This window comes from Pinus tabuliformis, chromosome 9 (genome assembly GCF_031772625.1).
Source record: "Pinus tabuliformis cultivar Carrire ecotype Pingquan chromosome 9, CPIR1, whole genome shotgun sequence".
Classification (NCBI taxonomy): Eukaryota; Viridiplantae; Streptophyta; class Pinopsida; order Pinales; family Pinaceae; genus Pinus; species Pinus tabuliformis.
This window is the reverse complement of record NC_142307.1, coordinates 294,778,544-294,796,890: the sequence shown is the minus strand read 5'-3', so window position 1 is coordinate 294,796,890 and position 18,347 is coordinate 294,778,544. Positions and strand designations below refer to the sequence as shown.

Below are 18,347 nucleotides of genomic sequence, written 5' to 3'. Positions count from 1 at the left end.
TTGGATGAGGAAGATGCACCTGGTTCACCATTGGCTAGCTAACCACATAGATGTAACATGCACTTGGCAGCTGACCTGGGACTTGTTGGTTGATGTGGTGTCACCTACACCATCATTAGAGCCCTTACAAATGATCTACAGGAATCTTCAACTCATTTGGAGACCCATGAGGTTATTATTGTGTCCCCACACCCACTAGGAATACCACAGGTTTATTGTTTGGAGAACAAGGTGCCAACCCCTTGTCCATCACTTTTGAAGGTCTTATTCTTCATTATGGCACCTATGGACCTCATCAGGCCTCTTGGAGGGCCTTACGACATGTATTATTTATCATTCGACCTCTTAAGAAGCTAATTATTTCACTTGTGAGCTAGTTTGGTGGGCTTGTCACCAAAGGTTAGGTTATTAGCACATTATTTTAGTTTTGGGGCTTATGTAGGCTTAGGAGACTAATTTGAACTCCTCATTAGTGTATAAATACAAGTGAGATGAGTTCATTTGCTCATCATTACATTGGATTGGATCTCTCTTATCTTTAGAGAATTTCACACTTTTTCTTGGAGGATGAAATGGAGCTTTATGGATGAATTTTAATGCTTGGATTTGGTTTATCTTATCTTGGAGCTTCTCTATTGCTAAATTGTTGATGGTTGGATATGTTTTATTACATGTACGTACAAGATTTTAACACTATTCTTGTTTTACTTTGTCATATACATTGGATTGGGAATTTTTCTATTTTTAGGGTTGATTGCTGCATGCATTTACTGCTTAAATTGTGGAATTTTGTCTATATATAGCATCTCTTAATGTATGGGCCATGTAATTTTGAATGAAATTTCCTAGGGATAATTCTATCACTGAATTCATCTTGAGAAGCCATCACCTTTTCCAAGTCGAAGTATAAAGCTGTAAGGTTGCTTTCCCTTGCCCTTGAAGGCAAGCAAAGTAGTCTTAAGGCCTCCTTGACCAAGAAACAAGGCTGTCATTCATATTTATCCTAGACTCCATTATCCCAAGACTAAAGCACTAATCTATCAAGAGGTGGTCACTCAAAAAGCAACCCTTTTTCACCTTCTTCTAGGTCTAGCTAAGTTGGGTCACCTAGGGTATCACTTTCCCGACAAAGTAGCCCTCCAAAAAGTTCGATCTCCTAGCCTCTCCTTCATTGGTGTGTCCTCAAGGCCTCCTCCAATTTTGAAGCCATTCCAATAGTGGAGTTGTGAGATAACCCAGCTTCAGGATTAAACTTTTCCCTAGCATCCCCAAGGCTGGTGCCTCATAGGATCAATTTGACACCGTTAAGTGAAAGTTCTTGCTTTGATCCTTTCCCCATCCTTGTTTGGGTTAAGAACACCATTGGTTGCTAAATTCTTGCCCCTTAACCTAGGCTGGGCCCACTTGGTCCCATGTGGTCCCGCACCTTTGAAAAGTCAAATCTTCAAGAACCATTCGGGAAGTCAATTTCAATTAGGATTTAGCATTGAGAAACTCTTTCACAAAGCATATTCCATTAACCTAACCCTCAAGTCCTCACCTCCTCCTCCTAGAAGTCTACGTACCTTGCTTGATAAGTAAGAAAGATCTATTCTTAAAACCCCTTCTAGGAAAAGGATTATAAGGGTCACTTCGTATGCTTTGGTCGATTTATCCTTTACAAGTGACCTTCTATATATATACTGGGTCTCCTCCCATTGGTGAAAGTCCGTAAAAAGTAGGGAGTCTTAGCTAAGGTGACGGTGGGCTAAGTCTCCATCGTTGCCCTTTGATCTAGCAGTTGCCCTTTGGGAATCCCTTTTATGACTGTAATGTCCCAAACAAAATAAATTTGGAACAAACAAAACTTTTCTTCAAATTCTAACTCGAGATTTCTTCAGTTAAAAAATTCTATTCATAAAGAGAAGATTTCCATGTAAAATAAAACAAATAGACCGCTGCAAACCCTTAACACAATGAACAAGAAATTCTCAGCTTTATTATGTTAGAAGAATTGGGGTTTACATGCACATACAACCCATATATCTGAGATAAAATGGCCTCAAACAGATCTACAATAATGCTGCAATCAGCGTCCAAAACAAACTGAAAAACAATAACTGCAACCTGTGCACCCTGAATTGATCCACCAAGGGAAGAGATGGGTGCTCACCCACTCTCACTGAATCACCCAAGGGTTTCCTTCTTGGGGCTACTGCAAAAGTAGAGAACCAAGTTCTCAAACCTCTCTACAAAAAAAGTACTCAAATCCAAGATCCAAGATGTTTCCAAATGATCTTCTCCTCCTCTTTTATAGATCTCATGGATAGATCCCCAAGCCTTTAGAAGCATCTTATTATTATAATTTTATTATTATTCTAGAAGTTCCTCCATTGACTTTATCAAGTGGCCTTTTAGTTTTATTTTATTTCACTTAAGTTACTTTTGGCCCTTTTTCTCTATTTAATTATTATTATTTTTAATTAAATAACTAATTAAAGTCATTTTTAACTAAGGAAAATGGAAAATTGCCCACACTACTCTCTTTGGCCAGTAGAAGTCTCTTCTCAGCTTCCCATTCTATAGATCTTCTCGTTCGGTTCCATCGAGCTATTACACTGATGTGTTCCATCAATTAATGTTCTGGGAACGCCACGTCGAGCATAATTAATTAAGTTGTGCCCAATAATAACGCTGATTTTTGAAAGTTGTTGGAATGTGACGTAACGAAAGGCAAACTTTGCGAATGATGGAATATGCCAAGCAAATGCCATCAAATCCCATAAAAACTCCATCGAGACCCCTGATGACATAAACCTACTCCACTGATTTGACCATCCCTTGGCCTGGAAATCCACCCTGGCTGTACTATGAAGAAGAATAAAAATGGGGACATTACAGTCCTCCCGCCCCAGGATTGCTTGCCCTCAAGCAATCTAAATTTGTGGACCAATCTGGCGGCCCAACGCAACTGAGACCCAATGCCCGGATACCATACGAACCATTGGGCGATGCTCTGCTCTTGTGTCATCTCACCATGAATGGGCCCCTCAATACTCAGATTCTAGACTAATCTTTGACTAAACCTGTCATCAACAAATCCTCCTGGATACCAATGCAACCAAGACCAAGTATCAAGGCTCCAAGGCCCTTGTTGTGCTATAACTCCAACCGTGAATGCTGCTCCATCCACCATGTACCAACTCGTCACCTCTCTCCAATCCAACCTCCGACATAGGTTGAGGTTAACCCCACTCTACTGATGTTGGGCTAGTGCTACTGAAATATTGATGAACTGTTGGTCCACATCCCATTGCCCACGGAAACATATAGTAACGCCCCCATCTAAGTTCCCCTGTTGTACTGTGCCCCGAGCTAAGGTTGATACTCCATCAAAAGGATACCAAATCATGATCTCCCGCCAATCTAATGTATGGACACCTGTGCAAGGAATACGTCTGCTCTGTTGATACTGGTCCATGCTGAACTCTTGATGCTCTACCCAGTCAATCAAAACATGTCCAAGAAATCCTGCCTCTCTCCCTCTAATGGGAAAAAGTGGGCAAACTGTGCTGCAAGCCTTGTCTATGTACTCCTGGAGAGGGTTGCCGCCTGAAAATGTTGTAGCTTTGCTGGCTACCACTACATCTGTTTGCACCTCATCAATGGGTAGACCCAAAGATGGATGCACTGCCGCGTCCCTCTTCTGATGGGAAACTCCACGCTCCTCCAATTCACCAATCTCCTGCAAAACTATCCTGTCATACTCCAACACCTCCTGAAGACATGTGTCTGCAAATAAAATCACCTTGTTAGCTATTGGCACATCTATTTGCTCCTCATCAATGGTTGGCCCCAAGGATGGCTGGTCATCCTCCTCCATCACGGGCTCAACATGAACCTCCAACTAGCTCTCTCCAAAAGGCTCATCATGCATACTGTGCATATCATCCTCCTGAGCTAACTCATGCTCCACCATATGCTACTCCCGTTGAATCATCAAGGGTGACCCATCATCTTGAATGTCTCCCATAGGGTCCATTGACTGCTTACCATACACACTTGAATATAAATGTGGCCTGCTGTCAACAACTTCATATGATGGTTCATGAGAACCAATGGGCTCATCTATAGTAGACTCTTGTCCAATTAAGGATCCTTCAATCTTCTTTATAATCAGTTGACTTGAGTTCCTTGCCAGCGCTATTTCAATTTTAACAGTCTCATTTGCGTCTCTGTACCCTCCAATTTTACATTTGTGATCTAGTGTCCATGCTCCCTGACATGTAAAACAGATCCACTCTCTTCTCATTTGATTTATGCTCTTCTTTGGGGGTTCTAGAGACTGCTCTTTCTTAAGCTCCTCATCTTTTCCAGATCTGAACCCTCCAGAAATTCTCCTTATCAAATTTCTTCTAACAAGAGGTTCAACGCTAAGGGCTGTGAGCTGCCTTAGTGACTCATCCATGAGCCAATAAATTTTAAAATTTCAAGCTCCCCTTACTGCTGTTGCAAAGGCCCAACAAAATAACCCAAATAATTAATTCACACTACCCAAAAATTATGTTGTTGCTACTGAAGATGAACTGGTGTTTTTTCCCTCAATTCTACTCCAAAAATTCTGAAAATTTAACTTGACTCTCCTCACACCAAACCCATAAAAACCCAAAAATGGTTTGGCTTAAATTCAAGCCAAGATTAAGCTCACCAACTCGTGTGAATTACCCAGTTCACTGATAAAACGAACTGATGAAGGAACACTGATTTGCAATCCGCATACTACCCGGAAGATTTTGAAATTTTAACCACGAACTCCACTGATAAAACCCAGAAAACCTAGAATTTTTTGTGTAGATTCCAGACGATACAAAAAGCCTCAATTTAATGCAAGTTTCCTACTCCGCCTAACTCTGCACACTGCAATGCCCTTTTTAATAATTTTCACAAATAATAAAAGATTTGGCCTCGAATAAATTTGACGGCTCAATGATAAACCCTCAAACAAAACCCCGATCTTTGTAATATTACACAAAGCTTCAGCTCACAAGCCATCCAGCTCTTAGTAAAATTGAACAATACATCTCATAGACTGAATAGGCACAACATATGCCTTCCTCCATCCCTCCAAGCCTCCTATTTCCTTTCGCAATTTCTCTTGGGGTACAATGCTGCCACCTGTGTGAATTGGCCTCATCACACAACCATCAAACTTAAAATAACTGCTCTCCAAGATATGAATTCCTTCTGCATGCAAGAGATATCCTCCATGGAATATTCCTGCAACTGATAATACACTGTCCCATCACCTGATCTCAACTGAGTCTCTGACATGCATGAGTTATTTATGAGAGAATATTCAGTTATCTGAAGTGCATTAGTTACATGCATGCATGCATTAACTAACTGAACTCGCAATCAGTTCCACAAACTATTGGAACTAATCTAACTTGACTTAACTCAGATAACTGAGCTAACTAATTACAACTCAAAGTACAATTCATCTGATCTCCTTAAGCAAGGGATAACTTCCTCAAACAATGGAGAAACTGTTGCATGTCTTCATATAGACTTCATGTTTGATTTATTACAACTAATTAACTCAAGATGAATTAATTATTTTACAAACAACTGCTAAGATCAAATTCGAATTTTAATTCTCAATTTTAGTTCAGTGACTAACTAAAATTGGAATGTATCTCGAAATTATATTTATAGAAGTGTTATTTTTAGCATTTCTTGTTGCTATTTTCAACACAATATTGAGCTCCTACAAAGCAATAAAATGGTGTGTAGTTTTTAAAAGTTTGCATAAGTTTTGTTTGAAAAATCAATTTGAAGTGATATGAGAGGCATATTGAAGCATAAATATCATTGTTTGATTCTTAAATGACATAAATAAATAAAATGGAAACACCTAGCAATCAACCGGAAAGCTCTAATGTGACGCATGAAGAAGAGGAAGAAATGCAACATGATATATCAAAATTACGAGACCAAGTGCAACAAATTTTGCTCTGGCAAAGAGTAACCAAAAAATAAAATGGAAGATAATATGGATGGTTTGAAGAATGGTTTAAAATCATATATGGAAGGTTTTAAGGATGAATTAAAAGTGGACATGGAAGGTTCAAAGGATGGTTTAAAAGAAAACATGGAAGTTTTGAAAGAAGGTTTGATAAAGTTTCTACAAGAAATGCTTCCTAATGGAGAAAAGATATTAGATGAAACTCACAATGAGAACAAAATAATTGATAATCATGATTTCATAGACTCTAATATTGGATTGAAGACCCACCATATTCCAAATATTGATATGAGGAAGTTCGATGGAAAGGATTCGGTAACATGGACACTACAGATGGAACAATATTTTGATTTCCATAATGTGCAACACACACAAAGTGTGCGCATTGCAACTTTATATTTAGAACCCAATAAGTTTGTATGGTATCGATGACTTTGTTCTCATAAACCACTTGTCACTTGGTCAATTTTTACATAGCAAATGATAACACATTATGAGGATACAAAGAGCAACACCTTCTTTAGCCAATTGATAAATCTAAGAAAAAAGAGGTTCAATGGTGGAGCACATTGATGACTTCCAAAAATTGAATAAATGATATTCCAGAGGATAATAACATTGATGTCTTCATAGGTAATTTAAATGATAACATACAACGTGAGATTTTGCCTTGGGAACTTGATTCATTGGACAAGGCATTCAGGGTGGTAAGAAAAGTTGAAAGAAAAATTATGGCAACAAGGAAGTTTACCACTCACAACTACAAAGATGAAAGTGTTGTTTTTCCTATCCTTCCACAAACTACAAGGTTGACACCTATTGATGGTGCTAGACCCACCAACATGTCAAGGGATCTCCCCAGTAAGATGTCCCAATTATACCTCAGATCGTTTGGTGTAGGAGTCCTAGCAGTTGTTCGTAAGGTAATGCCTTTACTGCAATGTCGCACAGAGGCAAGTAAGATGACTCTGTTAGCAACAAGGGTGTGATTGCTGCAATGAGTCAAGGAAGGTGAATGAGAGGTTATGACACATAGGGGGTGAGATGAGTGCGCCCCTTGGAAACCGGTAGCAGTACTCGGCTGAGAAGGGAACACGTGATGGTCAAACCAACAACACATTTGCAACAAGATTCATATAATCACATAAGAAGCAGTTCATACACAACTAAGTAAGTTAAACAACATACATTTCTAAGCAACTGGAGTAGTCCAACTACAATAACAACATATGCATGAAAATGTGTTGGCTCTTATTATATGAAGAAGTGTAAGTCCCAATCATACAATACATCCATGTATACCTGCTAGCCCCAACATTGGAACGTTACATCCACATCCGTGCAATGGAGAAGCCAAGGCGTGTTAAAATAATGTCCAAGCTTTCTCCAAGATAGTCTTATCAAAATTTTGGCTGACCAAAATCCTATACAATGAGTTATGAGGGACTATTAATAGCAAAGGGTGGGGTGACCCTTGACATTCCCCTTTGTGACAGTTCATCTACCCTCGTGACTCTTCATCTACTCTATGACTATTACATCCAACTGTTGACACTTGACTTACACTTGACATGACGTTACATTACAATGCACATGTACTCATGTGAGACAACATGGCTTGAGCAAGCCATGCAAGACATCACTGACACTTGGTCTATTGTAATGAGATCAACTCTTTGGCATGCTTGTGATGGTAAAGGTGGTGAGCTGATGCCAAGCTTGGTCGTTCATGATGGTATGCATGCACCTCATGGTGACATCTTGTTGAAGCGAACTCTTGCCTCCGTTGCATCTGGTGCATTGGTTCGGATCCTTCATCCAACTTGTCTGTTAACATGCACATGGTCTTCTTGGGTGTGGTTGAACCGGCAACACACTAATGTATAGTGTCCATGCTGATCTTCAAGTGTGTGTTGGTGGTCATGTGGATCAACTTGTTGAAGTACATGTTCAGCTCCAGTTGGACTTGCTTCTTGTTTTCGCCTTGTTGAGTGTGTTGAATGGGTTGGATTGCATGCCTGCGCACAATGACATGCATGCTACTGAATCTCTTGCATGCGATTAATAACACTTCTCACCATGTCTGCTCTGTGTCAGCTGCTAGGATGGATCTTCAATTTGTACGGGCACTGTTTCATCCGTGAGTGCATGTTGCGCCCACTGTTGTTCCTGTTTCTTCTGCTTCTCATTCGTATATCTATATAGCTTCATGTTCTTCCTTGAGTTGTTGCTTCAGCACATGCAACTCCTTCTTTGTTCCATTCTTTGTCTTCGCGCGATATTCATGTCACGTCGTCACCTCATAGCCTGAGTCTCCAAAGTTGCTTTCATCATTAGTGGATCTGCTTGATCATGCAACTTTGTTCCGCCTTTGTGTTGTCAACAACCTTCCTCTTGCATTCATTGCATTCGCTAAATTCATTGCGTTCGCTGCGTTCGGTATGCTGCCTTCTGCTACTGTTCATGATGCTTCTCATTGTGATATCTTGATGTTTTTGTCTACGAACAACTTGATGTCTTCATGAGTAGGCAAACTCATAGACATTTGATCGATTGCATCTCCAGGTGTGCTCTCAGTGGTTTCTTTGACTCTGCCCTCTTGGAAACCATTGCACCTACACTGCTTAGAGGCAGATGAACACTTGCAATACCTGGAGACATGGAAACACTAATGGCAAGCAATCTGTTAGTCGAAAACCAAAATGAACTTGAGAACTGACTTGCAACAAACCTGTGTGCTGATCATGAAGGTTGGGCAATTTCGACCGGGAGATCGGAAGTGCCCCACTTAAATCGTATCCTGCAAATTTTGTTAATGTTTACATTATCTGAAAATATTGAGAAATATTGGTCTAATATAAAATTCACGATTTCCATTATTCGAATTCCCCACTTACCTTCTCAAATTGAATATTAGGTAGGATATGGTCCCCTTCCATTATTTCAAATAATATATGTATTCATATCACATTCCCCAATGTACCCTCACATTTACTAGGGAGAAGACATGGTCCTCTCTATGTAATTGCATCTCACATTCCACAATGTACCCTCACATTTACTTGGGAGAAGACATGGTCCTCTCCAACTCATTATCAATATATATGTTCATTTCACATTCCTCAATGTACCCTCACATTTAGTAGGGTGAAAACATAGTCCTCTCCATGTAATTACATCTCACATTCCCCATTGTACCCTCACATTTACTTGGGAGAAGAAATAGCCCTCTCCATTTAATTATCAATATATATATTCATCTCACATTCCCAAATGTACTTTTCAGATTTACTTGTGAGAAGACATGGTCCTTTCCCATTAAATTCCCAATTTTATATTCATGTCACATTTCCAAATGTATTCCCAACTTTACTTGGGAGAAGAGAAGTCAACTGTAAGGATGGATGAGAAGTTAATGACATTAATGAGAGGTGGTTGAGATGGAGAAGGGAAGGAGGGTATAAAAAGGGAAGGGGGAAGGGAGAAAAGGGGGGTGGGGTCTTGCTTATGATTGTGGGGTTGGTTGTGATTGTTTGGACTACTTGTGTTTTTGGAGACCTTAGGAACCTGTGGAGGTTTCTTGGGTTGTTGAGAGGAGGGAAGTATTGTTATCTTGGCCTGAATCATTCATCCTCGACACACACACATTACCTCTGGTTGAAGTTGGGCTCGAAGGGCTAGGGAACCTATGGAGGTTTCCTGGGCTAGGGATTATTTCCTAGTTGGCTGGGAGGTAAATCCAGTTGGGTCCGTCAAGAGGAGCGTTCAGCAGGAGTAGCATGACAAAGGTATTTCCATCAGCCACCGGTATAGGTATTCCTCCATAGACTACTCTTGAAATTTTTATCAGAATGAAACGTTCACCATAATTTATGCTGATTATAATGAAATGATAAAATTGTATTTGTTTAAAAGCCATGTAAGTAAGTAAGTTATCGCCTCTGATCGCATTTAATTTGATAAGAAAGTAGATCTGCTAGCAGACCCTAGGGTAGGTCTCTTACACATGGTATCAAACCCAGGTTCAAAATCTGGACCGAAAGCACACTAAATAGTTGTGCCATAATCAAATTTCTTACTAAGTAGTTGAAAATCTAGAAAATTAGAATGTCAAAATGTTTCAACAACAGTCTAATGGCTTAGTGCCTAGGGATATGACAGAGCTAGTGTTTTTCTTCAACTTAAATGCGCTTGTAAAATTCCTGACAGAATAAATAATTTTATAGAAATCAAGAAATTTGGACCGAGCTCCTAGATGAAGAAGCTTGCAGTTCTGGGGACTTTTGCAAACAGTGATTAGGCTGCAGTTTGGTGGATCAAGAATAAAGAAGTTTGAAGATCATATAAAACCCTGTTTTAGAAAACTGAGGGGCTAGTTCTAGAGCCCAAAGATGACCAAATATCCTGATAAGGAGAGCGTAGTTCTAGGCACAATAGATGAGGTCTGTGTTTACCCTTGAAGAGAATCAAATCCTCTGAGCTACCTCAATCCGAACCTCAGAATTTTGTGGACATTTATGGGTGACCAAAATCCAGGGCATTGACGAAGTTAACGAAGGGTCTCATCATTTAAGAAAATTTTCAAGCATTTAAGAGGTCCAAATTCTGAACCACCTATGAGATCCGAAGCATCATATACATCAGTGGATGATCGATTTTATGGTTTCACATAGCAAATATGGAGTAGCTCTTCTGTTAAGGACTCTGGGTTGATTAAAAGAACTTATAGGCCTAGTTGGGAGACTCAGTGAAGCTACAAAAGAAGCCGAGACTCCCTCAAGTTCATGGCATAAGCATATTTCAGAAGGCTTGACTCGAAGCTTAAAGCCTCCAAGAAAAGAAGCCGAGATTCCTACTCCAGTCATGTTCTCATAAATCCTAAACCAAGTTAATTAAAAGTTCATTAGACCTCTTGCCAGAGCGTCATCAAATTACAGTCACCTTGTTTCAGGTATATTTTGCAGTCTTGTATAGTGCCATAAAAGACGAGAACTTGTGGCAAAGTATCACAGTTCTGAGGCTGTATATATACATATATATACCTGCAAGTTTGATCATAGAAATAGAGACCGTACGAGTTTAAGTGTAAAACTGAACACATTAGAGTTTTCAACTTCAATCTCGAATTGTTATTAGATAAATATTATATGTTGTGAGAAATCATAGGATCCTATTCAAACCGCTACTATGATAATGTCGATTCAAATCCCTTTACTCCTGCTTATTCCTTAATTTAAGTCCAAATTCCCCTGCTCAAGATATATTGTATTTTCCACATCGAATGTTTCCAAAAGGGCACAGAAGGAATTCCAATTTCAAGGACTTGAAGAGATTCGTGGGCAACTCGACTCGACTGGAAGAAGCCCAATAGCAAAAGAAGGAAATTGATGGAGGGAAGGATTTTGGCCGAAATCTCTGATGAACACAGAGATCCTTGATGATGAGAAGTTGCCCATAGATAGATACGTGCAGTTGAAGGATGGGGTAGGATAAATTCGCCTATACTTTTATTTCTGGCTTTTGTGCAGTTTGTCTAATTAATTTATGGCTGAGCAAGAAGCTTCCCTTTGCTTTCGACTTGGAACCTCTTGTCTTTTAAAGACAAGATCAGCCTTCACTGAGACTCCTGTCTGGTACACTTCTGAGTTTGATTTGAAGGCATACTCAAAGGCCTGCAAACAAGCATTAATAACAACGTGAGACATTTCATACCAAACTTTTATGCCGATCTACAGTGATCTATGACTTTCAAAAGAGATAAAATATACTGCAAGATTGGCTTGTTGAGTCATTAAGAAATGCATTCATGTCTTCTGCAATGTACTTATTTTGAATTCTGCTTCTGATAAATGACATGACAAAACTCATTAGCAGAAAAATATCAAAAGATCTGAAGCAATGTAAGAGTCACATCATCTTCATCATGACAGATAAAGCATCAAAGGAGGTCATCCTCAGGCATTTCTAGTTACATCAGAACTTCAGGTCACATGAGGTTTGACTTTTGCATGAAGTAGGGATAGCATCATGTTTGGATTTAGACTTATATCAGCATCATACATACAAACAGTGTATTGGTATGTGTATGACATCCTTGCAGTCCAGAGGCTGTTATGGTATTTTGGCAAGTCATTATAATCGAAGTTACCTATCCTTCTGTTGAACTTCCAGCTTCTCTTCAAAATCCTTGTCGTTCAAATGAAGAAAGAGGCACAGTTCTCCTGATGTTTCTAGCATAATTAGGACAATGGATCATTAGTTAGATCTCATCACCTTGTCCTTCAGTCTCAGACAGTAGCTCAAAAAGGTTTATTACATCTGTACATTGTACTAGGACAAATGGTGATGATATATGTTTCTATCCATTGACATAATCTGCCCAATATCAGATGAGCCATCTTATGGAGATTTTCTGTCTTATAGCAGCTATAGGCATAAAGAAGTGAAAGCATCTTATTCTAAAATCAATCCTCCTATTCAAATGCCTCAATTCTGTAACTCTCAAGAAGGAATGGTCTTCTTGAAAGAATAAAGTCCTTCAACTATCAAGGATAGAACAATGTAAAGATGTTTAGTCCTATGCAACATCAGTCGTTCTATGTATGGCATTGCCCTGGGCATGATATCTTAGCAAATGTAACTCAGCATCATTTATGTTCCTTTTTCAGTCCAGCATCATTTATGATATCGTTACAAGTCCAATTGCCATGATAATATGTTGATGACAGTGTTACAGTCTTGTTAGATCTCATCACCTTGTCCTTCAGTCTCAGACAGTAGCTCAAAAAGGTTTATTACATCTGTACATTGTACTAGGACAAATGGTGATGATATATGTTTCTATCCATTGACATAATCTGCCCAATATCAGATGAGCCATCTTATGGAGATTTTCTGTCTTATAGCAAATGTAACTCAGCATCATTTATGTTCCTTTTTCAGTCCAGCATCATTTATGATATCGTTACAAGTCCAATTGCCATGATAATATGTTGATGACAGTGTTACAGTCTTGTTCACAAACGAAGTTGTGAACAAAGATAGATGTAACTTTGGATAGACTATTTTAATAAAAGAAGAAGGGGGATCATCTACTATGAAGAAGCTATCGGAATCTGTGAGCACGTTTACGAAAAGGGGCACAACTCACTTGAAGCTTTCATACTTAAAGATCAGCTAGGAGAAGAAGTGGATGGCACTTTGTAACAGTTCTTTGTATTGATCCCTATCAGCATAGGTGCCTTGAAGAAAGTGCATGACCTCTTGAGCACGATGAACAAAAGACCTTGATTCTGGCATCTTGGTTACCTTAAGTATAGATACATTGGGTAAATTGATACGTTGATGGTTGTCGTCTTGCAATTGTAATCCCATAAGAAGATCTCTTCTTCCTAGGTGAAGAAAGGCTTAAGAATTTTTCTTGGACCTGAAGCCTTCTAGAAGCTGGTTACTCTCATATGAGAAACTCTTGATTGAAGTATAAATAACCATCTAAAACAAGACTTCAAAGGGAGCTATAAAATCCCTAATGACTTTGCCTGTCCGATGATTTTCAATGAAAGCAAGTCATGTCAGCTGAGTATGACGACTTTAATAGAGGCTGCATATTAGAGATAGCTCGATGGTTATGCTTTGGGTGAAGTTACTTTCCCAATACTCAGAGGGAGATGTGATGAATTACTTACGATGTCTATCCTACATAAGAAGAAACTGATTTTTAAGGTCAAGTTTTCGTTCAGAAAGAGGTTGAAAGACATGGATAAACTTTATTAAGAGGGTCCCGGTTGAACATTGAGCTTTGGAAGCTCCTGGGGGCCTGGGGTACTTCTTGATGCTATGATTGACCATAGGGTGAGTGGTTCACCTTCCCCCTTCCCATGATACCCCATGACGGTTATGGATTCATTCGATGAATGATTCGAAAGAGAAAGTGCGTTGTTCAGCTTAAAATAGACAAACATATTTGAAGCTGAAAGACATTATGTTGTAATCTGAAAGAGGAAGAAAAAAAATGGGTAAAAAGTAATTTGAACAAGTAGATTGAATATAAATCTGGAAAAGGTAAAGGCTGTTCTTGAGTGGCCTTCTCCCAAAAATAACATAAGTGAAGAGCTGCCATAAATTTGTGAACCTCTACAAGAAGTTCATTAGAAATTTCAATGGCATTAGTGCACTATAACATATTGTACAAAAGGGAAAGTATTCATGGGCCAAAGCAGTTAAAAGAAGTTTTGAACGGCTGAAAAAGAAGGTAACCAAAGCTCCAATCCAAACAGGTCTCCTTTTTGCAGTCCTATACATTTGTTGTGAAGCATCAAAGTGGAACAACAATGTCGTGGCCAATGCATCAAGTCAGAGGCATCATAGCTTAGTCACCATGAGAAATGGAGATAGTTGGTTTGAAGAAATGAAGGGTGAATATACTGCTAATCCACATTTCAACAAGGTTTATAAGGATCTCAGTGCCTCAAGAAATAACTTATTTGAAGACTATGTATTGGCTGATGAGTTCCTATTTAAAGGTATCAGTTGTGCATTCCCAATGGATCTAGAAGGTAAGAGCTAATTTCAAAAATTGCACTCAGGAGGTTTAGTTGTACACTTGGAATGGATAAGGCCGACCTATAATTTATTAAGTGAAGTTTTTTTTTTAATTTTTTTTTTTTTTTTTTTTATTTTTGCTTTTTGGCCAAAAATAAGGTGAAATGCCAGTAAATTTGTTACTACTTGTCAAATTTGTCCGTTTACTAAAGGAGGGAAGCAAAATATCAGGTTATATACACCCATACCTGTGCCTGAGAGACCATAAACAGATGCTTCGATTGAGATTGTCTTGGGGCTGCCACAAACTCATAGAGGTAATGACTCTATCTTTGTAATTGTGGATCAGTTTTCTAAAATGGCTCATTTCCTTCTACACAAGAAAACTAGTAATGGTAAAAAAATAAAAATAAAATTCAAAGAGATTGTGACCAAGATACTAAATTCCTTAGTCACTTTTGGAGGACCTTGTGGAAGAAATTGGACAGCAAGTTACAATTCAGCTCAGTGTATCATTCCCAAATAGAGTCAAACAGAGGTAGTAAATAGAAGCTTGGGTAATATGTTACAAAATCTAGCTTCTGAAAAGCTGAGGCAATGGGTTCAAATTGGCACAAGCTCAATTTGCATACAACTCCAGTGCTAACAGATCTACAGGTACATCTCTCTTCCAAGCTATTTATGGAGATAATCCCAAGGGGGTAGGTAGATCTACCTGATTTTCCTGAGAGGATAACAACAAGCAGGAAATAGAATGTGTTTCATGAAATAAGAATGTGCTATAGTGCACTTTGGAAAGGAAAGGTACTCTAAGAAGAATTATAACAAGCTCAAACTTAAAAAGATTGGGCTTTGCCCAGTTTTCAGTCGAATCAATGACAATGCCTATCTTTTGAAGTTGACTGAAACTATAGATATTAATCACGTTTTCAATGTTACAGACATTCATCCTTTTCAAGTTGGAATAAAGGATACAGAGATTACGTAAGTGCGTGAATTTAGTCAAAGTCTCAAGGTTCATATTTTAAAGCATTGGAGAGGATGATGCATTCCCAGGCCCAGCAGCTATGAGATATTTTAGAGATTGCTTGCCCACCAATTTATGCCAAAAATACTTTTGCTTAGCTGTCGAGGTAGATAAGATATGTCTTGAGCTTTTGTTTAGCTGCCAGGGTATGTTTTTGGTGTTTTCCTCCATGCGCAACTGATAGATTTGTAGGAAATGATCGATGATTATAGCCAAGCCTTGTTTTTCAAAATAAAATTATTGAATATCTGTAGCATAGGACAAATAGCGCAATTGGAGAATCTTATCCAGATTATGGACTGCATCATATTACGTAACTTTATTTATTTTATGAGTTCCTGAAGGAGAAAGAGTTTTTTTTTAGTATCCTAGGTAGCACGAATAGGTCTGTAATTGGTAGCTTTCTTACGAAGAGAAAATCGCTGTAACTGAAATTTGTGTGCTTCTTAACCTCACTAACTATAACTGTCCCCAGTATATTGCTGTATGTTGAGTGCCTTTACAGGTTTAAACTCACAATCTGGAGGGTTTTATGCTACTAGAACAGAGACATTATAGCAGAACTAATATACTTGGAAATATTTAAAATAGAACTTAAACTTCCCTTCTGCATGCTTCGTTTAATGGATAAGGTATAAAGTTATTCGGTGTTGTGCCCTCCACCTGTGCAATGCAACTAAAAGTTTCACTAGATAAGACTTAAGTTTACAACCCAAATGTATGTTAATCACTTTCTCTAATGCACCTGTTGTAAACAACAGACAACTTTAACTGGCACTGGGAGTGTATGCACACCTCCACTCAAGCTTGTATAAACCTTTGATGTGCAAAGAACAGATCAGACAAAGGTGCCACTTCTCCATCACCATATGTACATCACATGCTGTCATGCAAAGTCCTGATGATGCATGAGACAACAAATGCAACATTGACTTCAAAGTGCATGAGACAACAAATGCAACATTGACTTCAAAGTATAAAGGCGGCAACAATGAAGACGCTGTGGGAAAAGTGGCTCACTGTAGGTAATGACCTCTTGCTTATAAGTTTCTTGGTAGGTACCCGAAAGTGCCAAAGGAAAAATCTCTTCTTCTGCTGTTACATATATCTGTTGAAAAAGATCTACAGGAGTAGCCCCTAACATGTGCCTTTCCGCTGGGTGTAAGCTACAAGAGAGTGCCTAAAGTAAGTTCCTTCAATACACAAGGATTTTGACATTTGGATTGAAGGCACTGATGAAAAGCGCACCCTCTTCTTGCTGCCATGATGATGAAGACCATTCTAGAGAGCACATGTGGCAGCATCCTTGTGCTGGTTTGCATCAATCTTCACAAATCAAATCCTCCCTGACAAATAAGTGTGCCTTCTCTGTGTTCTGGTATACCTACTTGAACTGTTCTCCAAGTTCCCTTCATCTATGGGCATAGGATAAGACAAAAATTTTAACATAGCAGTTTATATGAAGCTTAGATATACCAGTCCCATACCATTCCTCCTCGTTGCAAATGTGTCCCAATCTAAAAAAAATAAAAATAAAAATCGTAGTCAGTTCTATTTTATATACGAGGGTGGCTTTTAATTCTGTTGATAGTAGATTATCATTATTCTTATTTAAGATATAATAGATTTTCCATTAGAATAGTGGGATTATCTTTCAGATAGTATATTTGTCATTCTTCATGGAGGAAGTCATAATAACAAATCTCGAGTCTGAGAAGTAAACGACTATGAAGCAGGAGAATTTAGATTTGGATATGTTGAAATATCTTATATGTCACATTAATGATTATTCTACGGGTGGTGGAATTTTCTAGTAAAAACATAGATTGAATACCATGGACTTGTGTAAGGCTTACTGTGATAGATGTTTTTAATGATCTTAAATTAAATGAGAAGATCAATTCGTAGAGAGTTTGGGATTTTAAAATGGAAGCTTATTTAGTCAATAAAAGACTAGTGAAAATATTATAATACACTCTTACCCTTATTCTAGTGTTGAATAAAAATGCCGTGAAAAATAATGTGTCTCTAGTTTTGGATGAAAGGACCCTCAACTTTCTTCACAACTTTTGTGGTCACTAGCCACTTGTGAAAGGAGTAGGCATCTTTAGAGATGCGGTGCCATTGAGAAGGGAAATACTAATAACAACAGGGCAAGGGCAATTATTCCATTCGTTTAATTATTTCTCATTTGTTTGGTCATATTGTGAGTTGCATTATATATCATGAAATTGTATATATGAGATATGGCTACAGAATATTGTGGGACATATCAGATGACTAACATAGTAAAAATTATAAAAAAAACTTTAGAATAGAGTAATTAACATGGTTTATGTTGTGATTTACATAATCTAATATATACTATTGGATCTAAAGATAAGGTATGCATTTTACCATGTATATTTTAACATTGTTTTGGATAATGAGAAATATATTAATACCTTAAGAAGCAGAAAGATTTGATCCCTTTTGGTAGAGTTAGAGTTAATATGGATCTAGACTAGTTTAATTCCCCCCTTTAAATAGTTTATATTCCACATGAATATCATGGGCAATACGTGGGGTTCTCATAAACTTTGAACTCGAAAACGACATAACTTGACCTAGTAAAGTTTACCTAACTACCCAACAAAAATCAATTAAAAAAATAATAACATAGAATTTTTATTTTAACATAGGGTTATTTTTATTTTTATTTCAAATTTACCTTAACTACCTAACAAAAATTGATTAAAAGGAAAATTAACTTCAAATTCTTATTACAACATAGTG

At 38.2% G+C, this 18,347-nt stretch overlaps 1 protein-coding gene across 5 annotated transcripts in view; it reads left to right on the top strand.

Moving 5' to 3' along the window:
• The window catches only part of LOC149148360 (uncharacterized), a 151,938-nt gene that overhangs the window by 115,180 nt on the left and 18,411 nt on the right, over positions 1-18,347 (top strand). The window contains exon 10 of one of the 5 annotated variants that reach the window (XM_089438503.1): positions 16,334-16,354. The exons of 3 other annotated variants lie outside the window; for them this stretch is intronic. The gene's annotated coding sequence lies outside the window, so the exon portion shown is untranslated. Of the gene's footprint in view, positions 1-11,934; positions 12,418-16,333; positions 16,355-18,347 lie in introns of those variants that run through there. One more of the 5 variants, XM_089438502.1, reaches the window with a different exon arrangement.